Genomic DNA, 22,293 nt, shown 5'->3' on the forward strand with positions numbered 1-22,293 from the left:
CCTGAGAGCAAACTGGAGCGGCTTGCTTAGCCCGGACTCAAAAGGGTGGGGCAATTCTGCCTCTGGCAAAGATATTTTGTAACCACAGCAACAGGCCCCTCCCACAGAAGATCAGCACGAACAGCCAGCAAGCCAAAACCAAGTTTACCGATCAAGGAGAATGGGAGAACTCCAGCGCTAGGTGAATACTGCACATAGAATTCATGGCTTTTTTAGGATAATTCATTAGTTTTTCAAAGTTAATTTTTTTAACTGTTTTTTTTAAATTTTTTTTTCCTTTTCAATCAACATCTTATCAATCCCTTCTTTAAAAAAACATTTTTTATTTTTCATTTTTAGGGTCATATTTTTATCCCTTCACAGTAGTTACCCTTATTTTTGACATATATATATAAGTTGTACTCTCTTTAAAATTTTGAGATACAATTTCTTCTAACAGATCAAAATATACCCTAAATCACTAGTATATGGCTTTGTTCTATTCTCCTGCCTGATCACATTCTCTCCCTTTTTTTCTTTTTTTTCTTTTTTCTTTTTCTTTTTAAATCTTCATCTTTCTTTTTAAAAACAACTTCTTATCTTATCAATTCCTTTTATAAAATCTTTTATAATTTTCATCTTTACAGTCATCTTCCATCCCTTCATTGTATCAACCCTTATTTTGTACATATATAAGTCTTTCTTCCTTTAAAATTTTAGCAGGCACTTTCTTCTAACAGACCAAAATATGTCCAAAAGCTAGTGCATGGCACTGATCTATGCACTAGCCTGATCATATTCGATCATATTCTGTTTTTTTTTTTTGTTTTGTTCTGTTTTTGTATGTTTTTATCTTTTTCTTTTTCCTTTTTTTTCCTCTTCTTTCATTCCCTTTCTTGTCCCCTGGTTTCAGGTCTTTTCTGATTTGTATACAGTATATTTGCTGGAGATGTTGGTAACCTGTTAGCATTCTGTTCTCTCATTCATCAGTTCTCCTCTGGACAAAATGACAAGACGAAAAAAATCACCTCAGCAAAAAGAACAAGAGGTAGTACTGTCTGCCAGGGACCTACTCAATACAGACATTAGTACCATGTTGGACCTAGAGTTCAGAATCATGACTTTAAAGATACTAGCTGGGCTTGAAAAAAGTGTGGAAGTTATTAGAGAAAACCTTTCTGGAGAAATAAAAGAACTAAAATCTAACCAAGTTGAAATCAAAAAGGCTATTAATGAACTGCAATCAAAAATGGGGGCACTAACTACTAGGATAAATGAGGCAGAAGAAAGAATCAGCGATATAGAAGACCAAATGATGGAAAATAAAGAGGCTGAGAAAAAGAGAGATAAACAACTACTGGATCACGAGGGCAGAATTCGAGAGATAAGTGATACGATAAGACGAAAAAACATTAGAATAATTGGGATCCCAGAAGAAGAGGAAAGAGAGAGAGGGGCAGAAGGCCTATTGGAGCAAATGATAACAGAGAACTTCCCTAATTTAGGGGAGGAAACAGGCATCAAAATCCAGGAGGCACAGAGAACCCCTCTCAAAATCAATAAAACTAGGTCAACACCCCAACATCTAATAGTAAAACTTACGAGTCTCAGAGACAAAGAGAAAATCTTGAAAGCAGCTCGGGAGAAGAGATATGTAACCTACAATGGTAGAAACATTAGATTGGCAACAGACCTATCCACAGAGACGTGGCAGGCCAGAAAGGACTGGCATGATATCTTCAGAGCACTAAACGAGAAAAATATGCAGCCAAAAATACTATATGAATCTAGGCTATCACTGAAAATAGGAGAGATAAAAAGCTTCCAGGATAAACAACAACTGAAGGAATTTGCAAACACCAAACCAGCCCTACAAGAAATATGATAGGGGTCCTGTAAGCAAAAAGAGAGCCTAAAGCAGCATAGATCAGAAAGGAACACAGACAATATACAGTAACAGTCACCTTTCAGGCAATACAATGGCACTAAATTCATAACTTTCAATAGTTACCCTGAATGTAAATGGGCTAAAACCCCAATCAAAAGACACAGGCTATCAGATTGGATTAAAAAACAAGACCCATCGATATGCTGTCGGCAAGAGACTCATTTTAGACCCAAAGACACCCCCAGATTGAAAGTGAGGGGATGGAAAACCATTTACCATGCTAATGGAAACCAAAAGAAAGCTGGGGTGGCAATCCTTGTATCAGATAAATTAGATCTTAAAACAAAGAGTGTAATAAGAGATGAGGAAGGACACTATATCCTACTTAAGTGTCTATCCAACAAGAAGATCTAACAATTGTAAATATCTATGCCCCTAAGGTGGGAGCAGCCAATTATATAAGGCAATTATTAACAAAAGCAAAGAAACACATTGACAAAAATACAATAATAGTGGGGGACTTTAACAACCCCCTCACTGGAATGGACAGATCATCTAAGGAAAAGATCAACAGGGAAATAAAGACTTGAAATGAAACACTGGACCAAATGGACTTTACAGATATATTCAGAACATTCCATCCCAAAGCAATGGAATACACATACTTCTCTAGTGGCCATGGAACATTCTCCAGAATTGATCACATCTTAGGTCACAAATCAAGTCTCAACCAGGACCAAAGGATTGGGATTATTGCCTGCATATTTTCAGACCACAGTGCTTTGAAACTAGAACTCAATCACAAGAGGAAAGTCGGAAAGAACTCAAATACATGGAAGCTAAAGAGCATCGTACTAAGGAATCAATCGGTCAACAAGGAAGTTAAAGAAGAATTAAAAAAATTCATGGAAACCAGTGAAAATGAAAACACAACTCTTCAAAATCTTTGGGATACAGCAAGGCAGTCCTGAGAGGAAAGTATATAGCAATACAAGCCTTTCTCAAGAAACAAGAAAGGTCTCAAATACAGAACCTAACCCTACACCTAAAGGAGCTAGAGAAAAAAAACAGCAAATAAAGCCTAAACCCAGCAGCAGAAGAGAAATATTAAAGATCAGAGCAGAAATCAATGAAATAGACACCAAAAAACAGTAGAACAGATCAACGAAACTAAGAGCTGATTCTTTGAAAGAATTAACAAGATTGATAAACCCCTGGCCAGACTTATTAAAAAGAAAAGAGAAATGACCCAAATCTACAAAATCATGAAGGAAAGAGGAGAGAACACAACCAACACCAAAGAAATACAAACAATTATAGGAACATATTCTGAGCAACTCTATGCCAGCAAATTAGATAAGCTGGAAGAAATGGATGCATACCTAGAGATGTATCAACTACCAAAATTGAACCTGGAAGAAATAGAAAACCTGAACAGATGATAACCACTAAGGAAATTGAAGCAGTCATCAAAAATCTCCCAAGAAACAAAAGCCCAGGGCCAGATGGCTTCCCAGGGGAATTCTATCAGACATTTAAAGAAGAATTAATACCTATTCTCCTGAAACTGTTCCAAAAAACAGAAATGGAAGGAAAACTTCCAAACCCATTTTATGAGGCCAGCATTACCTTGATCCCAAAACCAGACAAAGACCCTATCAAAAAGGAGAATTACAGATCAATATCCTTGATGAACATAGATGCAAAAATTCTCACCAAAATACTAGCCAATAGGATCCAACAGTACATTAAAAGGATTATTCACCATGACCAAGTGGAATTTATCCCTGGGCTGCAAGACTGGTTTAACGTCCACAAATCAATCAACGTGATACAATACATTAGCAAAAGAAAGAACAAGAATCATATGAACCTCTCAATAGATGCAGAAAAGCATTTGACAAAGTACAGCATCCTTTCTTGATCAAAACTCTTCAGAGTATAGGGATAGAGGGTACATACCTCAGTATCATAAATGGCATCTATGAAAAACCTACAGCGAATATCATTCTCAATGGGGAAAGCTGAGAGCTTTTCCCCTAAGGTCAGGAACGCGGAAGGGACCTCCACTATCACCACTGCTACTCAACATAGTATTAGAAGTCCTAGCCACATCTATCAGATATCAACAAGAAATCAAAGGCATCCAAATCAGCAAGGAGGAAGTGAAACTCTCACTCTTTGCAGATGATATGATACTGTATGTGGAAACCCCAAAAGACTCCACCCAAAAATTGCTGGAACTCATACAAGAATTCAGGCAAGTGGCAGGATATAAAATCAATGCACAGAAATCGGTGACATTCCTATACACCAACAACAAGACAGAAGAGAGACAAACCAAGGAGTTGATCCCATTTCAAATTGCACCCAAAACCATAAGATACCTAGGAATAAATTTAACCAAAGAGGCAAAGGATCTGTCCTCAGAAAACTATAAAATACTCATGAAAGTAATTGAAGAAGACACAAAGAAATGGAAAAACGTTCCATGCTCATGGATTGGAAGAACAAACATTGTGAAGATGTCAGTGCTACCTAGAGCAATCTACACATTCAGTGCAATCCCCATCAAAATACCATCCACCTTCTTCAAAGAAATGGAACAAATAATCCAAAAATTTGTATGGAACCAGAAGAGACCCTGAATAGCCAGAGGAATATTGAAAAGAAAAGCAAAGCTGGCGGCATCACAATTCCGGACTTCCAGCTCTATTACAAAGCTGTCATCATCAAGACAGTATGGTACTGGCACAAAAACAGACACATAGATCAATGGAACAGAATAGAGAGCCCAAAAATGGACCCTCAACTCTATGGTCAACTCACCTTTGACAAAGCAGGAAAGAATGTCCAATGGAAAAAAGACAGTCTCTTCAACAAATGGTGTTGGGAAAATTGGACAGCCACATGCAGAAGAATGAAACTGGACCATTTCCTTACACCACACACAAAAATAGACTCCAAATGGTTGAAAGACCTAAACGTGAGACAGGAGTCCATCCAAATCCTAAAGGAGAACACAGGCAGCAACCTCTTTGACCTCAGCCACAGCAACTTCTTCCTAGAAATATCGCCAAAGGCAAGGGAAGCCAGAGGATAAATGAACTATTGGGATTTCATCAAGATAATAAGCTTTTGCACCACAAAAGAAATATTCCACAAAACCAAAAGATAACCGACAGAATGGGAGAAAATATTTGCAAATGACATATCAGATAAAGGGCTATTATCCAAAATCTTTAAAGAACTTATCAAACTCAACACCCAAAGAACCAATAATCCAATCAAGAAATTGGGCCGAAGACATGAACAGATTTTTTTCCAAAGAAGACATCCAAATGGCCAACAGACATATGAAAAAGTGGTCAACATCGCTTGGCATCTGGGAAATCCAAATCAAAACCTCACTGAGATGCCACCTTACTCCACTCAGAATGGCTAAAATTAACAAGTCAGGAAACGACAGATGTTGGCGGGGATGTGGAGAAAGGGGAACCCTCCTACACTGTTGGTGGGAATGCAAGCTGGTGCAACCCCTCTGGAAAACAGTATGGAGGTTCCTCAAACAGTTGAAAATAGAGCTACCATACAATCCAGCAATTGCACTACTGGGTATTTTCCACAAAGATACAAATGTAGGGATCCAAAGGTGTCGTGCACCCCAATGTTTATAGCAGCAATGTCCACAATAGCCAAACTATGGAAAGAGCCAAGATGTCCATCGACAGATGAATGGATAAAGAAGAAATGGTATATATACACAATGGAATATTATGCAGCCATCAAAAGGAATGAGATCTTGCAAAGTGCAACGACGTGGATGGAACTGGCGGGTGTTATACTGAGTGAAATATGTCAATCAGAGAAAGACATGTATCATATGACCTCACTGATATGAGGAATTCTTAATCTCAGGAAAGAAACTGAGGGTTGCTGGAGTGGTGGGGGTGGGAGGAATGGTGTGGCTAGGTGATAGACATTGGGTAGGGTATGTGCTATGGTGAGCGCTGTGAATTGTACAAGACTGATGAATCACGGATCTGTACTTCTGAAACAAATAATGCAATATATGTTAAAAAAAAAAAGATAGCAGTAGGGGAAGAATGAAGGGGAGTAAGTTGGAGGGGGAGACAAACCATTAGAGACGATGGACTCTGAAAAACAAACTGAGGGTTCTAGAGGGGAGGGGGATGGGGAATGGGTTAGCCTGGTGATGGGTATTAAAAAGGGCACATTCTGCATGGAGCACTGGGTGTTATGCACAATGAATCATGGAACACTACATCAAAAACTAATGATGTAATGTATGGTGATTAACATAAAAATAAAAAATTATTAAAAAAAAAGAAAAGAAAGGAAAAAAAGGGAGAGAATGTGATCAGGCAGTAGACTAAAACAAAGCCATACACTAGAGATTTATGGTATACTTTGATCTGTTAGAAAAAAGTGTATCTCAAAGTTTTAAAGACAGAACAACATATATATATGACAAAAATAAGCGTAGCCACTATGAAGGTATAGAATATGACTCTAAAAATGAAAAATAAAAATGTTTTTTAAAAAAGGGATTGATAAGATGTTGGTTGAAAAAGGGAGAAAGAAAAATTAAAAAAAAAAGCAGTTAAAAAAATTAACTTTGAAAAACTAAAGAATCATGGTAAAAAACCATGAATTCTATGGGCAGTATTCCCCTAGCGCTGGAGTTTTGCCATTCTCATTGATTGGTAAACTTGGTCTTGGCTGGCTGTTCTTGCTGATCTTCTCAGGGAGGGGCCTGTTGCAGTGGGGCCCAAATGTCTTTTCCAGAGGCAGAATTGCCTTGCCCTTTCCGGTCCGGTCTAAGTAATCTGCTCGGGTTTGCTCTCAGGAGCTTACAGTCCCTGCAACCTTTTGGTACAGCTTTGGAGGACAAGAGTGAAAATGGCGGCCTCCCAGTCTCCACCCCAGAGGAGCTGAGAACTCAGGGTCCTGCTCCTCAGCGTGCCCCCAGAGAAAAGCAATCACTCCCATCTCCCCGGTCTTCATCTGCACTGCATGCTCACCTGGCCTGTGACCGAGCATTTCTATCTTTGGCACCCGACTCGGTGTGGAGTCTCCAAACTCAGCAGATCCCTACGGTGCACTCCTGCACTGCTCCTCTCGGGAGAGGAAGGGGAGTCTCCCCGGATGTGCTGCTTGTTGGGTCCCTGCTGGAGGAGCAGTGGCCTGACTGTGTCACTGATCACAGTTTATGGCAACCCCAAGCTGAGATCCCGCGCCTCGGCTCCATCTCTGCAGCCAGCTTCCCTGCTCCGATACCTGGGAGCTCTACCGCACTCAGGCACCCCTGGTTTTTCTGTGACCCTGAGGGTCCTGAGACCATACTGTCCCACGAGGGTTCCACCCCCTGCTTAGCCACTGGAGCGACGTCCCTCAGCGGAGCCGACTTCTTTTTTTTTTTTTAATTTTTTATTGTTATGTTAATCACCATACATTACATCATTAGTTTTTGATGTAGTGTTCCATGATTCATTGTTTGTGCATAACACCCAGTGCTCCACGCAGAATGTGCCCTCTTTAATACCCATCACCTGGCTAACCCATCCCCCCACCTCCTCCCCTCTAGAACCCTCAGTTTGTTTTTCAGAGTCCATCGTCTCTCATGGTTCGTCTCCCCCTCCGACTTACTCCCCTTCATTCTTCCCCTCCTGCTATCTTCTTCTTTTTCTTTTTTCTTAACATATGTTGCATTATTTGTTTCAGAAGTACAGATCTGTGATTCAATAGTCTTGCACAATTCACAGTGCTCACCATAGCACATACCTTACCCAATGTCTATCACCCAGCCACCCCATCCCTCCCACCCCCCACTACCCCAGCAACCCTCAGTTTCTTTCCTGAGATTAAGAATTCCTCATATCAGTGAGGTCATATGATATATGTCTTTCTCTGATTGACTTATTTCACTCAGTATAACACCCGCCAGTTCCATCCACATCATTGCACATGGCAAGATCTCATTCCTTTTGATGGCTGCCTAATATTCCATTGTGTATATATACCACATCTTCTTTATCCATTCATCTGTTGATGGACATCTTGAGAGGAGCCAACTTCTAAAAGTTCTGATTTTGTGCTCCACTGCTCTTGCCAGAAGTGGCCAACTGAGTCTCCCTCCCCCGCTGTCTATCTCCCGAATATCGCCTCGAATTCACTTCTCCGCATGTCCTACCTTCCAGAAAGTGGTAGCTTTTCTGTTCATAGAGTTGTTGCTAATCTTTTCTTTGATCTCCTGTTGAGTTCGTAGGTGTTCAGAATGGTTTGATCCCTATCCAGCTGAATTCCTGAGACCAGAGGAAATCTAGGTCTCCTACTCCTCTGCCATCTTCCTCTGCCCCCCAGTATTTCTTCTTTTCTTCCAGAAAATACACAATTCAACTATGATCCTCATCTTTGGACCCAGAAGATGATCATTTGTGTGGTGTGGTTGGGATATGGCCAATAAAGCACCCTGGCCCCATGTTCTCCTGCTGAAGCCAGGACTCATACCACTAATAGTTATTAGATGAAGTCATTCCTTGCTAGCTTCTTATTTTGAAAGTAAATACTTAACAGTGTGATTTATTTATTGAACAACACTAATATAGAACATTCTCTATGCCAAATACTGTACTAGTCATTTTACAAATATTAAGATATTTGAGGCTTCTAATAGCCCTCTGAGATCCAGAGAAGTTAAATAACTTACCCACAGTCACATAGCTGGAGAGACTGGTTCCCAAGTCTGTGTCTTTCACTACCATGCTTTATGTCATCCATCCATACTCTGAAAGTAATGGATGCATCAGTTGACTTTTCTATCCATCAGGTAACCCCTGAAAAAGGGACAATAAAAGGGAAAGAAGACCCAAATCTATGCCAGGGGCAAATATGCCTCCCTCACCACTTTGCCATGAAGAGTTAATGAGGTGACATCCATGGATCACAGTTAAAGAAGGAGTCGGAAGCCAAGGTTTCAAACCTTGACTTTACTTTTTTGCTAACTGTGGAAACTGTGGGCGACACTTTCTTTTCTGTAAAATTACATTAAATTCCTTCTAAAGTCCCTTCTCCAATTCTAAACCTTTGAATCTAATGATTAACATGATCTTTGTTTCCCAAGAATTCTTCCCATTTATCTTTATTCTCTGCTTTGTGCTGTTCTATAAAAAAATGAATTGCAGGGACCTTATGAGAATATTAATCTCTCTTTTGATAATTTGGAAAGCACTTGAGTTTCACAGTCCTCAGGGTTATCATTTAAACATCAATTACCCTTGCTTGGTTGCTAAGCAGAAGGCTTCATTAATAGAAAGCTCTGTTTAATAGATGCCAAACAGCAGCAAGTTTTCTATAATTGGATGGGCCACAGTTAGCAACTTTTGAAACTCTGAGTGCCTTATGTAGATTAATCTGGTCCCTCATGGGCAAGGAATGGGAAGGCCAGGTGGGAGTACCAGATGGATGGGAAAGAAGGATAAAGTCATTCGTTTTTGTGGCCATGTAGGACACTGCTGCCCCCAAGGAAGCCCAGCTCATCTTGATGAGGATGTAAGAAATATCCTGGGGACTCTCCCCAACCTCACCACTGTGTGTCAGGAACCCACGGTCCAGAGGAACACACACCAGTGTATTGTTTTCCCTGGGGTAAACCCCATCGTTTGGTGTGTGCAGGTGAGAGGTTGGTGTGTGCAAATGTGCACATTTGGTAGTTGAGGGAGGTGAAGGAGGACTAAGAAGATGATAAGAAATGTTGTGTGTTTAACTTACAAATCAAGTTAGTATACCTCTTGGCTAAGAAAAGGCCTTTGCCATAATGGGTGCTTTGTGCCACACCATGCAAGTATCAGGAACCCTTGGGTATTTCCAATGTAGCCAAGGCCAGAAGAAAGAACAGTTGCTGAGGACCACCAGTGCATGGGTCCTGGCTAGAGCTCCAAGCACCATGCAACGGAGGCCCCAAAGCTAGTGCAGAAGAAGCTAGACACAGAACACTTGGATGCCATGGCCCCACAAGATGGGGCAGTGTAGAAAGCAGGCAAGCAGCCTTAGGACAGACACACATCAGGCAGGACTTGTAGGAGACTTGATATTCCTGTCCTGCTTTGTAGGTATGCCTTAAATTACCAGGAGCTAGAATATTCCTGGACCTTAAATCTCTGGGAAAAGTACAAAATATTTTCTGCAACCTCTTTTATCAAGGCAAAGAGGCATCAGGCAGGAGTCATTTCCCTAACTTGGAAAGAGATATTCATTTACCTGAAAGCCTGTCTGAAGGCTCCATTTTAGCAGCCCATCACCTGTCTAAATATGACTTGATGAGACTGCATGAAGAACATTCATTTGCCAAGAAAGCTCAGAGTGCTTTATCTTCTTCAAACCTGGAGAAAGGCCCTGATGATGTTCATTGTTTTTGTTTTATATGACTTATTAATCAAGTCTTCCTCTCTGTTATGCGGGCATTTCACAGATAATGGTAAAATGTTCTCCAGAGCAAGGAATCACAGTAAGAAGGCATCAATATTTCTGCAAACCCCTCTTCTTACAGTTGAGCTAAGTCACCTGTCCCTGCAAGTACTGCTGTACACATTCATTACCTGCCCATTCAATGTATCATAATGATGCATTGACTTTTCACAAGTACCTGGAGCTGCACCCAGCACTGGGGATGGGGGAGTTAACAAAGAAACAGATTCCTGCTTACCAAAAGGATGCTGTTCTAGGTGGACAGAATCTACTGTGGACAAACACAGCTTCATGCTCCAAGGAGTATATGATCCAATAAGGGAGAAACAGATAAGAAAACAAATCACAATTTAGTATCCTCTTAGCTAAGAGAAGGACCTAGAGAAACAAACACAATCTGCATTCATGAAAAAAAAATCAGAGAACAATTAAAAACAAATAGTATGCTGCTGCAAATGTAAGTAGCATTTGGAGTTGACAGAGCTCAGTTTGGCTTTGAAAGTAGAGGGGTTTGAATGCTGTGGTGGATACCATGGGCCTCACCAGATGCCCACCAAAGAAAGCTGCTGGGGTGCTGGCCACAGATGGCCCTGGGGTCAGCCCTTCTAGGGATGGGCTGGACTACTCAGAACCCATATCCCGTGACAGTGTTGTTGCAGCAGTGTAAAGGTCTGGCCACTTAGGTAGGCCCTACTCAGCATAACTCTGAGGAGCATTTTTGGCCCTGGAGTTCCTTGTAAGGTCAGCCTACATAATTCATGGCTGCACTCCTCCCTCTACTTGTTCTTCTTCTCTTCTCCCTTTCCTTAGAAGCCAGTCCTAAGGGTGCTCCTTAATGAGTAGTCTATGCACTAAGCTCTACCTCAAACGCTGCTCACCAAAAAACCCAAACTGCAGCAAAGACAGGCAAGGATGAGAGCTCTGGTCTGAGGGGGTGTGAGGTATGGGGGGAGGGTAGAGGTTGATCTCCCAAGTCAAATCCATTCTTAGCACAACCTGAGTAGACTTCATGGTAGTGTGTGACCCATTATGACCCACACATCTTTCTTCTCCTTCTAGTATAAATGGTTCATTGTTTGCCAAACACTATTCTGAGATTTATTGTTTCCTCCCAAGGGCAATCCTCCACAAGAAGCACATTTATTATACGCCATTTCTCTTGATTTGGGCCCTGCACTGTTTTCTCCCCAGGGCATTGTGAAAACTAGTTCAACTCCCCAAAGCAGCAGCCATCACAGCCAAATTGGTTTTATCTAAAAATTTCATAAGGTAATTTTCTCCTCAAGGTTCAGACCATTCATGAAAATATGCAGTTATGGCTGCACTGGAGATGGCCTGGAAGTAAATCTCATTTGCTATGGTATCTCAAATGTTATTATCTCCACTGGAGTCTGATTGGTCCACACAGTTCTGAGTCCCACTCTTATCTGTTGATTTCAAACTTTTCTTAGAATTTTAATAACTGGTTATTTGGTTGATTGAGTCACACCTGCCATCAGTCTCAAAAGATTTCTGTGGACAAATGTAAGGTTTTGGTTTGTTTGTTTGTTTTGCTTTGTTGTTGTTTTTGTACAGCAAATTAAAATCGATCTTGACTCGAAAGTTTTATAATACTCCTTTAGAAAAATTAGCATAGCTTCTGGCTTCCTGAACCCAGGATTGAAAATTATTGTTAAAGACACCTATTTATCAGAAAATATGCTGCACCTGCTGGGTTGTAGTGCCTGGCCTCTCACTTCTCTGCAAATGACCTCTTTCTGACAACTCTTAGGTCAGGCTCCTCTGAGCCTTCTTCTCAACTAGGCCCCAACCTTGGCCTGCCAACCTGCCATTGGCCTACTGAATCCAGTTATCTCAAAGAATCCTGCTAATGCACTTTATGGATTGTCCCCTACTCTTAATATCTAATCAAGTTCCTCTCAGTAATACTTTTTCCATCTACTGACCCTCTTTTTCTGCTCATTGGCTGTAAACCCCCAGCTGCCCTTGCTGTATTTGGAATTTAGTTCAATTTTTCTCCCCTATTGAAATAGTCTTAAATAAAGTCTCCCTAAAAAAAAAAAAAAAAGTTTTTTTTAGCAAGCATCCAGTGAATGATTTCTTTAACACTTCTTTTCTTATGCCAATGGCTCTCAAGCTCTGGGAGAGGCAAATCAGATATAGATACATGAGCTTTTACTTAAAGGTATGCTGATTTGTAGGTATGTATTTACATGCATTTGTGGTGGTTCAGGGTGTCCATGAAGATGTCTTCAACAGTATCCTTTCCTCACCTTCAGTGGCTCCATTGATATGTTTAAGGATCAGAGAAATGTAAAACTAAGCAAATGCAAAACCAATCCTCCAGGGAATTCTGGTGTTCATCAAAGTTTCAGAAGCACTGGAAACATGGTCAAGAATGTGGGCCCTGACTCCATCTAGCAAATTTGAATTCTGACTTGCCACTTGCTAATTATGACACCTCAGGCACTTTCCTAACATCTCTGTGCTTTAATTTCCTTACCTACACTATAAGGACATTAACAGCCTTTGTCTTTAGATAATTAAACAGGATAATGCATTTTGGGCATTTGTTACTGTGCTTGGCCCATAAAAGCTGCAACCAGAAGGTAGAAAGCTTGAACTGGAACCACACACACAGCAGGCTGAGCCAAGTGGGAGAAAGTATCTTGTGAGATTAACAGGGACAGAAAGAGAATAGTGAAATAAAAGTCAACAAAAGCATCATGGAAAGTTCTGATGCCAAGAGGTGTAAGTCATATAGTCCAAAAAGGAGAAGACATAAGAAACTCCTTCTCATTGCTCTGAAAGTGGGCAAATCATTTCAGAGAGGAAAGAATTTAATAGCATTAGTTTCTCCTAAATCCTGGTCTAAGAGGTCATGATAAAAGGACAGTCATTGGAGACTTTATTGTCATAAGTGTTAGTTCATTGGTCCCTACTATGAGTTGACATGAGAACATAATCCCCCTTAGGAAGACTGAACAGTAATAATGGCACTCTTGATTTGGACCCTAAATGAGATCAATCACTTTATCAAAATTCAAGACGCCTCAGCTGCATCACACATACCACTAGGAAATCAGCAACAGCATTGGGCATGACTTCCCCTGGGGGTTCAGTTTGTATATCTATTTCTAATAAACTGCAAAAAGACAAGAGCTTCATTTGTCTCAACTGTCAAGATCCCAATGGAAGAAAAGATAAGTGCTTTTGATTTTAATTCAGGTGCCAGTTGGTAGCTTTCAAAAACATTTCTGCACATATTGGGATCTCCTCCCATCCTTGTGAAGCATATAGACATAAGTTTATTCTCATTTTGTTCATAGTTTTTACCCCAGCTGATAGATGAAGAACCAGCTAGAGAAACGTTAAGCAACATGCCAAAATCTAGAGTATTGGAGAGACGCTGAGTCAGAGCCCAGACCATTTGACTGCAGGCCTTTTCTCTCTCCTGTATTCTACTTGCTCTGAAATTCCAGCAGGCCCAGCCTTGGAGTAGCGGACTGAGTTCAAGATTCAAGAGGTAATGAACAAAAATAGTTTCAATCAGAAGCTAAATCCTCAGGCAGGTCATTGCTTTCCCAAGAACTGATAGGGCCAAGAAATTCACTCTAGTAGGAAAGAATGGAAGCAGACTTAGTAGCAAATAATAAAGTAAAATGATAGCCAGCCAAAGGGACAGGACTTAGAGGAATGTCATTTGTTCCTGAAATTGGAAAGAAACCAATGGCTATTTTATATCTGGCCACTGTAATGTGTGAATGTGAGGATGGCAATGTAGAAATGCTTAAATCATTCCATTAAGGTCTTTCCTTTTCACCCTGAATTAGATAGTCATATATTATAATGGACCTAAGGGATGTATGTATTTGAAATAACTGAAGATCAGTCTGTCTGCCTCAGGGTGCCACCTTGGAAGGCCTCATACTTGTAATGGTTAAAGCAATCAAAATAATGGCCAGAATGGTCCCAGAGCAAGAGTTTTGGGCTTCATCAGTGCTATGGGTGCCATGGCTCACACTGTAAGTCCCAAGGAACAATTGAACTCTCTGCACATGTACCTAAGCCCCATTCCCTGCACCATGAATCCAGCAAGAGTTTATTTCTAACATTTATTTTTTAAAAACCTCATTTTTATTTAGGCTAAAACTTGAAAAGAATCTCAGGAGAAGTACTGCTGGATCTCTTGCTACAGATGAAGACAAGTGAATGAGAAAAAACTAGTAGTCAATGTCATCCTTACAAAAGGTTCCTTGGGGGTTTGGGGGAAAAGCCACACATTCATTTTCAATTTTTGTATAACAAGTCACCACGCACTTAGCAGATTAAAAAAAAAAAACAAACATGCATTTATTATTTTGACTTCTGCAGGTCTAGAGTTCAGGTAGTTTAGCTGGGTCTTCTTGCCATAATCACACAAGACTATAATCAAGGTGTTGGCCAGAACTGCATTCTGATCTGACACTACACTGGGAAAAGTTCTGCTCTGAACTCACTCATGCTGTTAGCAGAGTTCAGTTTCTTGAGACTACAGAATTAAGGGCTTGAGTTTCTTGCTTGATGTCAGCCAGAGGCTACCCTGCACTCATAGAGACTACCTGTGGTACCTTGGCCTCCCAACACAGGCAGCTACAACATGGCAACTTACTTTATAAAAACCAGCAAATACTATACTCTGATGTATGTAATCATGTACATCCCTTCAAGTTTTCCACATTCAATTGAATAGAAACAAGTTGCAGGTCATACCCATGAAGGTGGATATTACACAAGGACAAAACATTAGAAAGCAGTGATTGTGGTGAGAGGATAGAGACTATTCTTTCTATTCTCTATCTTTTTAGGGTTGTTTCCAATCCATATGGTGACCCACACATGCCATTGATAGTAATTTTCAGTTTCCTGAAAACATGGGGAGGATGTGCCATTCCCCAAACACCCCATGCATTTCCACTACACTGTGACTGCACTTACACACCAGCCCATCAGCCTAAAAAGACATGTCCTCCCTTTATACCTGAGTTCATTCTTCATGAGGTCTTCCTTGAATGTTAGGTGTGCCCAGATCAAAAGAACCCCTTGTCTGCTTTCCCATAGCACATTATACATATATTAATTGAAGCACAACTTTGTATCAGTGTAGCTTGTTTCATATGCAGCCTGTGAGTTAAATTAGGATCTCATAGAAAGTAAGGATCATCTGTTGGGCATGATATTCTCAGCACCTGCCAGAGGATTGAGCTTAAGTTAGTTTTCAATAGATATTTGTTTAATCAAAGAAAGAATGAATATGAATAAACAACTCCACCACATTCAGAATCAAAAAGTTCAAATACAGTGAGGTGTGCCTGGGTGGCTCAAGTTGGTTAAGTGTCCAACTCTTGATCTCAGCTCTGGTCTTGATCTCAGGGTCATGAGTTCAAGCCCCTTGTTGGGCTCCATGCTGAGTGTGGAGTCTACTAAAAAAAAAAAAAAAAGCAGTGAGGATACACTGATTAAGATCATCTCTAGGGGCACCTGGGTGGCTCAATCATTAAGTGTCTGCCTTCAGCTCACGTCATGATCCCAGGGTCCTGGGATTGAGCCCCACATCAGGCTCCCTGCTCCGCGGGAAGTCTGCTTCTCCCTCTCCCACGCCCCCTGCTTGTGTTCTCTCTCTTGCTGTCTCTCTCTCTGTCAAATAAATAAATAAAATCTTTAAAAAAAGATCATCTCTAAATAACAGAAAAAATATGCATTGTTATTCAAAAATCCTCTTTATCGCATACAAAAAATGGTCTACTGAGGCTTTGCATCAATATGACTTGACAATGACACTTTAAGATGTGTATTTTCACTTTATTCTCTTAGAGTCAGATCTTTTCTACATACATTTATTTGAATTCCTTTGTGTCCAACAGTAGAAATGATGGAAACAGTTTCTTGGTATGGTTAGGGCCCATGGGGTACAGTAAAGTCCACAGCCCCACATGACATGGCCATGGGTGATGCTGGCCAATGGAGGAAGAGAGCTATCTCCCTGTCATTACTCCCCATCTTATTTCCTTAGAGGTCCTTACTGAAAGGTCTTGACACAGTTTCTTTCCTATACAGAAGAGAATATGCTTGATGATCAGATCAGAAAGCCAAAATAACTATATAAAGTTAGATAAATTCTTAGGGAAACCTTATTTAGAGGTAAGATATCTTTAGGAAAAGTCCAGGTTATTGACTGATTCCTGTTGATATAAGCAAATGGGCACTCACACTCTCACAGCATCATCAGTCACTGATACATTATAGAGCAAAATGGCCCCTGGATGTGAAGGCTGTGTCACCAGTGCAGTTCTGCATGGTCGCAAGCCTCTTACATCACCCACTGATGTGCTTCTATGTGATTCTTTGCCTTGTCATGGTACCTTAGGTAAAAATAGAATAGATATATTTAAGCAGCTGGTTCACCTTGATCTTAAGAACTCATTAGCATTTTAAGAGCTATTGATAAAGAGCCTAAGTGAAAGAAGAAAAAAAAATCACAAAGCAACTTTGCACAAAGACAAAGTATCACTGCCATAGTCAACTCCTCTCCTTCTAAGGACCCATTTGTGTCAGGAAATGAGAACAATTTATGACAATTGTTCGAACAGATATGTTTCAAATGGCAGGTAGTTATCCTGAGGAAATCACTATGACCATACCTTAATGTTAAAAATATTTTTCTTTCCACCTTTTGATCATCTATTTAGAACAATATCATTGATTCTCAACATTAAAGTGATGGTAGCTAACCTGAAAGTAATGAGGCTGTGGATACAATTTTCTGGCTGTCTGTTTTAATGGTCTGAATAGATTTTGAAATAACTGAACTATTGTTCCTTGATTCCATCTTCATTTAAAGGAAGCCATAGTGGTCCTTCCACCCATGCTTAAAACCCAAGAGACTTAGAAACTTGAGACCACTTTTGGGTGTTTGTCACTTCAGAAAAAAACAACCATGCTTTCAGAAAATGGATATGAAAACCTCCTCAGAAACGAGTGGGAAAGATAATATTTAAGGTAGTTCTTTCCATGGTAGCAAAGAAACACTAATTTGCACATTTCCATTTGTGATTTTTTTTCTTGTTTTACTATTGTGCACCAAATGGGCCACAAAAAAGGTGGGGAAACAACACATTGTGCTTCTTTGAATAGCATTCTTCAGAAAACCTGCAATGATACATCTTTTGATAAATGCAGGCTTTTTTGGGAAAAAAAATTGCTCCAGAATGTATAAAAATTTTATAAGAAATGAAAGTTAATTAGAAATCTGAAGGAGAAGAATCTTCCAAGAAGAAAAAAAAAGTATATAGATATATTATCATTACTATAGTTACTCATCACATTTCTATAGAAATTCATTTTCTTTCAAGTCATTTCAAAGTAGTGACTGATAGAGTTCAAAGTAACATTGAAAAAACTACTCAAATTAAAAAACAAAACAAAACAAAAACAAAAACAAAACCTCATGGTACCTGGCTAGCTCAGTCAGTAGAACATGTCACTCTTTTTTTTTTTTTAAGATTTTATTTATTTGACAGAGAGAGACACAGCTAGAGAGAGAACACAAGCAGGGGGAGTGGGAGAGGGAGAAGCAGGCCTCCCGTGGAGCAGGGAGCCGGATGTAAGGCTCAATCCCAGGACCCTGGGACCATGACCCGAGTGGAAGGCAGACGCTTAATGACTGAGCCACCCACGCGCCCCAAGCATGTCACTCTTGATCATGAGTTCATACCTCCTGCTGAGAACAGAGCTTATATTTTTAAAAAATTCTCAAAATAATGACTTATAAGTCTCTTCATTCTATAGCCCATGCTCAGAAAACTATTATGATATAAGAAGCCCTGACATTATATTAAATGTAAGAGACTTTATTTAACCTATTTTAAATATTTAAAGAACTAAGGGAAACCATATCTAAAGGACTAAAAAAAAAAAAAGTATGAGGGCTATAGCTCACTAAATAGAGAATATCAATAAAGAGATTAAAATTATTTCTAAAAGTATCAAATAGAAATTCTGGAGTTGAAAAGCAAAATAACTGGAAACAAAAATTTATGAGAGGGGTTCACAAGCAAATTTGAGCTAACAGATAAAAGAATCAGTAAATTTGAAGTTAGGTAAATTGAGATTATATAGACTGAGAAATAGACAGAAAAAATAATGAGGAAAAAGAAGCAGAGTCTCAGAGACCTGTGGGGCACCACCCAGTATACCAGCACATACAAATTGAAAGTTCCTAAAGTAGAGGACAGAAAAAGGGGCAGCAAGACTATTGAAGCCTTTTTGAAAGATTATTGACTTTGATGTAGTAATGATGAACACCTTACTGACTTTCGTGAACAATGTAGATCTACATATTCAAGAAGCTCAATAAAATTTAAATAGAATAAATTCAGAGATACATAATAAGACACATCAAAAACTGTCCAAGACCAAGGACACAGGATCTTGAAAGTGGAGAAAGAAAAAGAAAATCATTCCTCATGCATAGGGGATCCTCAGTAAGATTAACAGTTGGTTTTACATCAGAACCCATGGGGGCCAGAGGGAAGTGGGATGACATACAAAAGATGCTCAACAGAAAAAAACAAAAAACAAAAACAAAATAACAAAAAAACACTAAACTAAAAAACTATCAACCAAGAATTCTTTATGTAGGAAAACCACATTTCAAAAATGAGTGAGACTAATGTGTACCTAAATTAAAAAAAAAAAGAAAAAGAATCTGATCTGTCATGGGCCTGTCTTATAAGAAATATTAAAAGGGAATTTTTATGTTGAAATTAAACAACAGTAGACAGTAAAAAATCCACATGAAATAAGGAATATTAGCAAAGATAACAACATAGGTAAAAATAAAAGACAGCATAAATTCAATTTTGCTTAACACTTTTTCTCCCAATTTGATTAAAAAGTAAAGCTATGTAAAACAATAATTATAAAATTTTATTGATGGGTTATAATGTATACAAATTCAATTCTCATAACAATAATAGCAAAAAGTAGAGAGGAAGAAGCATATAGGAGCAAATGTTTTTTTCATATTTTTGGAATTAAGTTGGTATTAATCCAAACTAGATAGTTATAAAATTAAATACTAATTTTAATCCTAAGGGAATCCATTAAAAAATAACTCAAAAGTTGTAGGGGAAAAAGTGACAAGAAAAATAAAATTGTACACCACAAAACATCTATTTAGCACAAAAAGGCAGTGATAGATAATTGGAGAACAAAAAATACATAAGACATATAGAAAACAATAGCAAAATGGCAGATCTAAAACCTCTTATCAGTGATTACATTAAATATAAATGATTAAACTTTGTAGTCAAAAGACAGACACGGAATTATAAATGACAAAAAATAACAACTGTATGCTGTCTGTATGAGATACACTTTAGATTTAGATACATGAATAATTTGAAAATAAAAAAATGAAAATGAATTTACTATACAAACAGTACTTAAAGCAGAAGTAGAACCCCTGTACTAATATACAAAATAAAATTTAAGACAAAATTTGTTACTAGAAACAAATAATAACATGGGGGCTTGAACTGAGATAAAGACCTGAGCTGAAATGAAGAGTCAGATGCTTAACCAACTGAGCCACCCAGGTGCCCCAAATAATAACATTTTTATAATGATGGAAGTGGCCATCTTTCAGGAAGGCATTACAATTATATAAAAAAAGTATGAACTGAACAACACAGCCCTAAAATACAGGAAGCAGGAATCAATTTAATTGAAGGGAGAAATAGACAGTTCAGAAATATTAGCTGGAGACTTCAATATGCCGCTTTCAATAATGGGTAGAATAAAAACTAGACAGAAAAAGAATTAAGTTGCAAAACTCACACTTTTTAATTTCAAAATTTGCTACAAATTGATAGTAATCAAAACAGTATGGTACTGGCATAAGGATAGACATATAGATCAATGAAATGGAATTGAGAGACTGGAAATAAACTCTTACATTTATGGTTATTTGATTTTTGACAAACATGCCAAATATTCAATAAAGATAGAAATGTCTTGTCTTTTCACTACATCTGTATCTTTGGAGTAAATACCCAGTAGTGCAATCCTGGGTTATAGGGTGCTCTATTTTTAATGTCCTGCAGAACTTCCATACTCTTAGCCATCACAAAGGATGAATATCTACCATTTACATTGACATGTATGGAACTGAAGGGTATTATGCTAAGTGAAATAAGTCAGTCAGAGAAACACAATTATCATGGGGTTTCACTCATATGTGGAACATAAGGAATAGTGCAGAGGAGAATAGGGGAAGGGGGGGAACTTAATAGGAAGAAATCAGAGAGGGAGACAAACCATATGAGACTTGACTCCAGAAACAAACTGAGGGTTGTGGAAAGGGAGGGGGTGTGGGGAGATGGGATAACTGGGTGATGGGAATTAAGGAGAGCACATGATGTGATGAGTACTGGGTGTTATATTGAACTGATGAATCATTGAACATTATATCAAAAACCAATGATGTACTATGCCTTGGCTAATTAGCTTTAAATTTAAAAAAGAAAGAAAGAAATGTCTTTTCAACAAGTTCTAAGACAACTGGATATCTGCATGCGGGATATCCTACTTCACACCATATTTTAAAAAGTAATGCAAAATATATTCAAGAGTTAAATGTAATAGCTAAAACTATAAAACTCTTAGAAGAAAATAAAAAAAAATAGGTGTATATCTTTGTGATCGTGGATTAGAAAATCGTTTCTGAGATATAATACCAAAAGAACAAAGAAGAATAGGAAAAAAATAAATAAACTGAACTTTTTCAAAACTTGTGTGCTTCAAAGTCACTTTCAAGAAAGTGAAAATACGGGGGGCGGAGCAAGATGGCGGAGGAGTAGGAGACCTAGATTTTGTCTGGTCTCAGGAATTCAGCTGAATAGGGATCAAACCATTCTGAACACCTACGAACTCAACAGGAGATCGAACAGGAGAGTAGCAACAACTCTCTGAACAGAGAAGCGACCACTTACTGGAAGGTAGGACGTCCGGAGAAGTGAATCCGAGGCGATATTCGGGAGGATAGACGGCGGGGGAGGGGCCTCCGCCGGCCGCTTCTGGCAAGTGCTAGAGCCGCGGAGCACAAAATCGGACCTTTTAAAAGTTGGCTCGGCAGAGGGACGCCGCTGCAGTGGCTAAGCGGGGGGTGGAATCCTCCCGGGACAGTGTGGTCTCAGGACCCTTGGGGTCACAGAGAGACCGGGGGTGCCTGAGTGCGGCAGAGCTGCCAGGTGTCGGGGCGGGGAAGCCGGCTGCAGATACGGACCAGAGTCGCGGGCTCTCAGCTCGGGGTTGCCATAAACTGTGATCTGCGGCCCAGTCGGGGCACGGCTCCCCCAGCAAGGACCCAACAAGCAGCAGATCCGGGGAGACTCCCCTTCCTTCCCGGGGAGGAGCGGTGCGGGAACGCACTGCAGGGATCTGCTGGGTTTGGAGACTCCGAGCGGGGTCGGGTGCCAGAGATAGCAACGCTCGATCACAGGCCGGGTGAGCACGGAGTGCGGCCGGAGACCGGGGACACGGGAGTGACTGCTTTTCTCTGGGGGCGCACTGAGGAGTGGGGCCCCGAGTTCTCGGCTCCTCCGGGCGGAGACTGGGAGGCCGCCATTTTCGCCCTGGTCCTCCAAAGCTGTACCGAGAGCTTGCAGGGAACAAAAGCTCCTGAGAGCAAACTGGAGCAGCTTCCTTAGCCCGGACCGACAAGGGCGGGGCAATTCCGCCTCCGGCAAAGACATTTGGAAACCACAGCAACAGGCCCCTCCCCCAGAAGATCAACACAAACAGTCAGCAAGCCAAGACCAAGTTGATCGATCAAGGAGAATAGGAGAACTCCAGCGCTAGGGGAATACTGCACATAGATTCATGGCTTCTTTTTTTTT

Source organism: Zalophus californianus, chromosome 8 (assembly GCF_009762305.2).
Source record: "Zalophus californianus isolate mZalCal1 chromosome 8, mZalCal1.pri.v2, whole genome shotgun sequence".
Classification (NCBI taxonomy): domain Eukaryota; kingdom Metazoa; phylum Chordata; class Mammalia; order Carnivora; family Otariidae; genus Zalophus; species Zalophus californianus.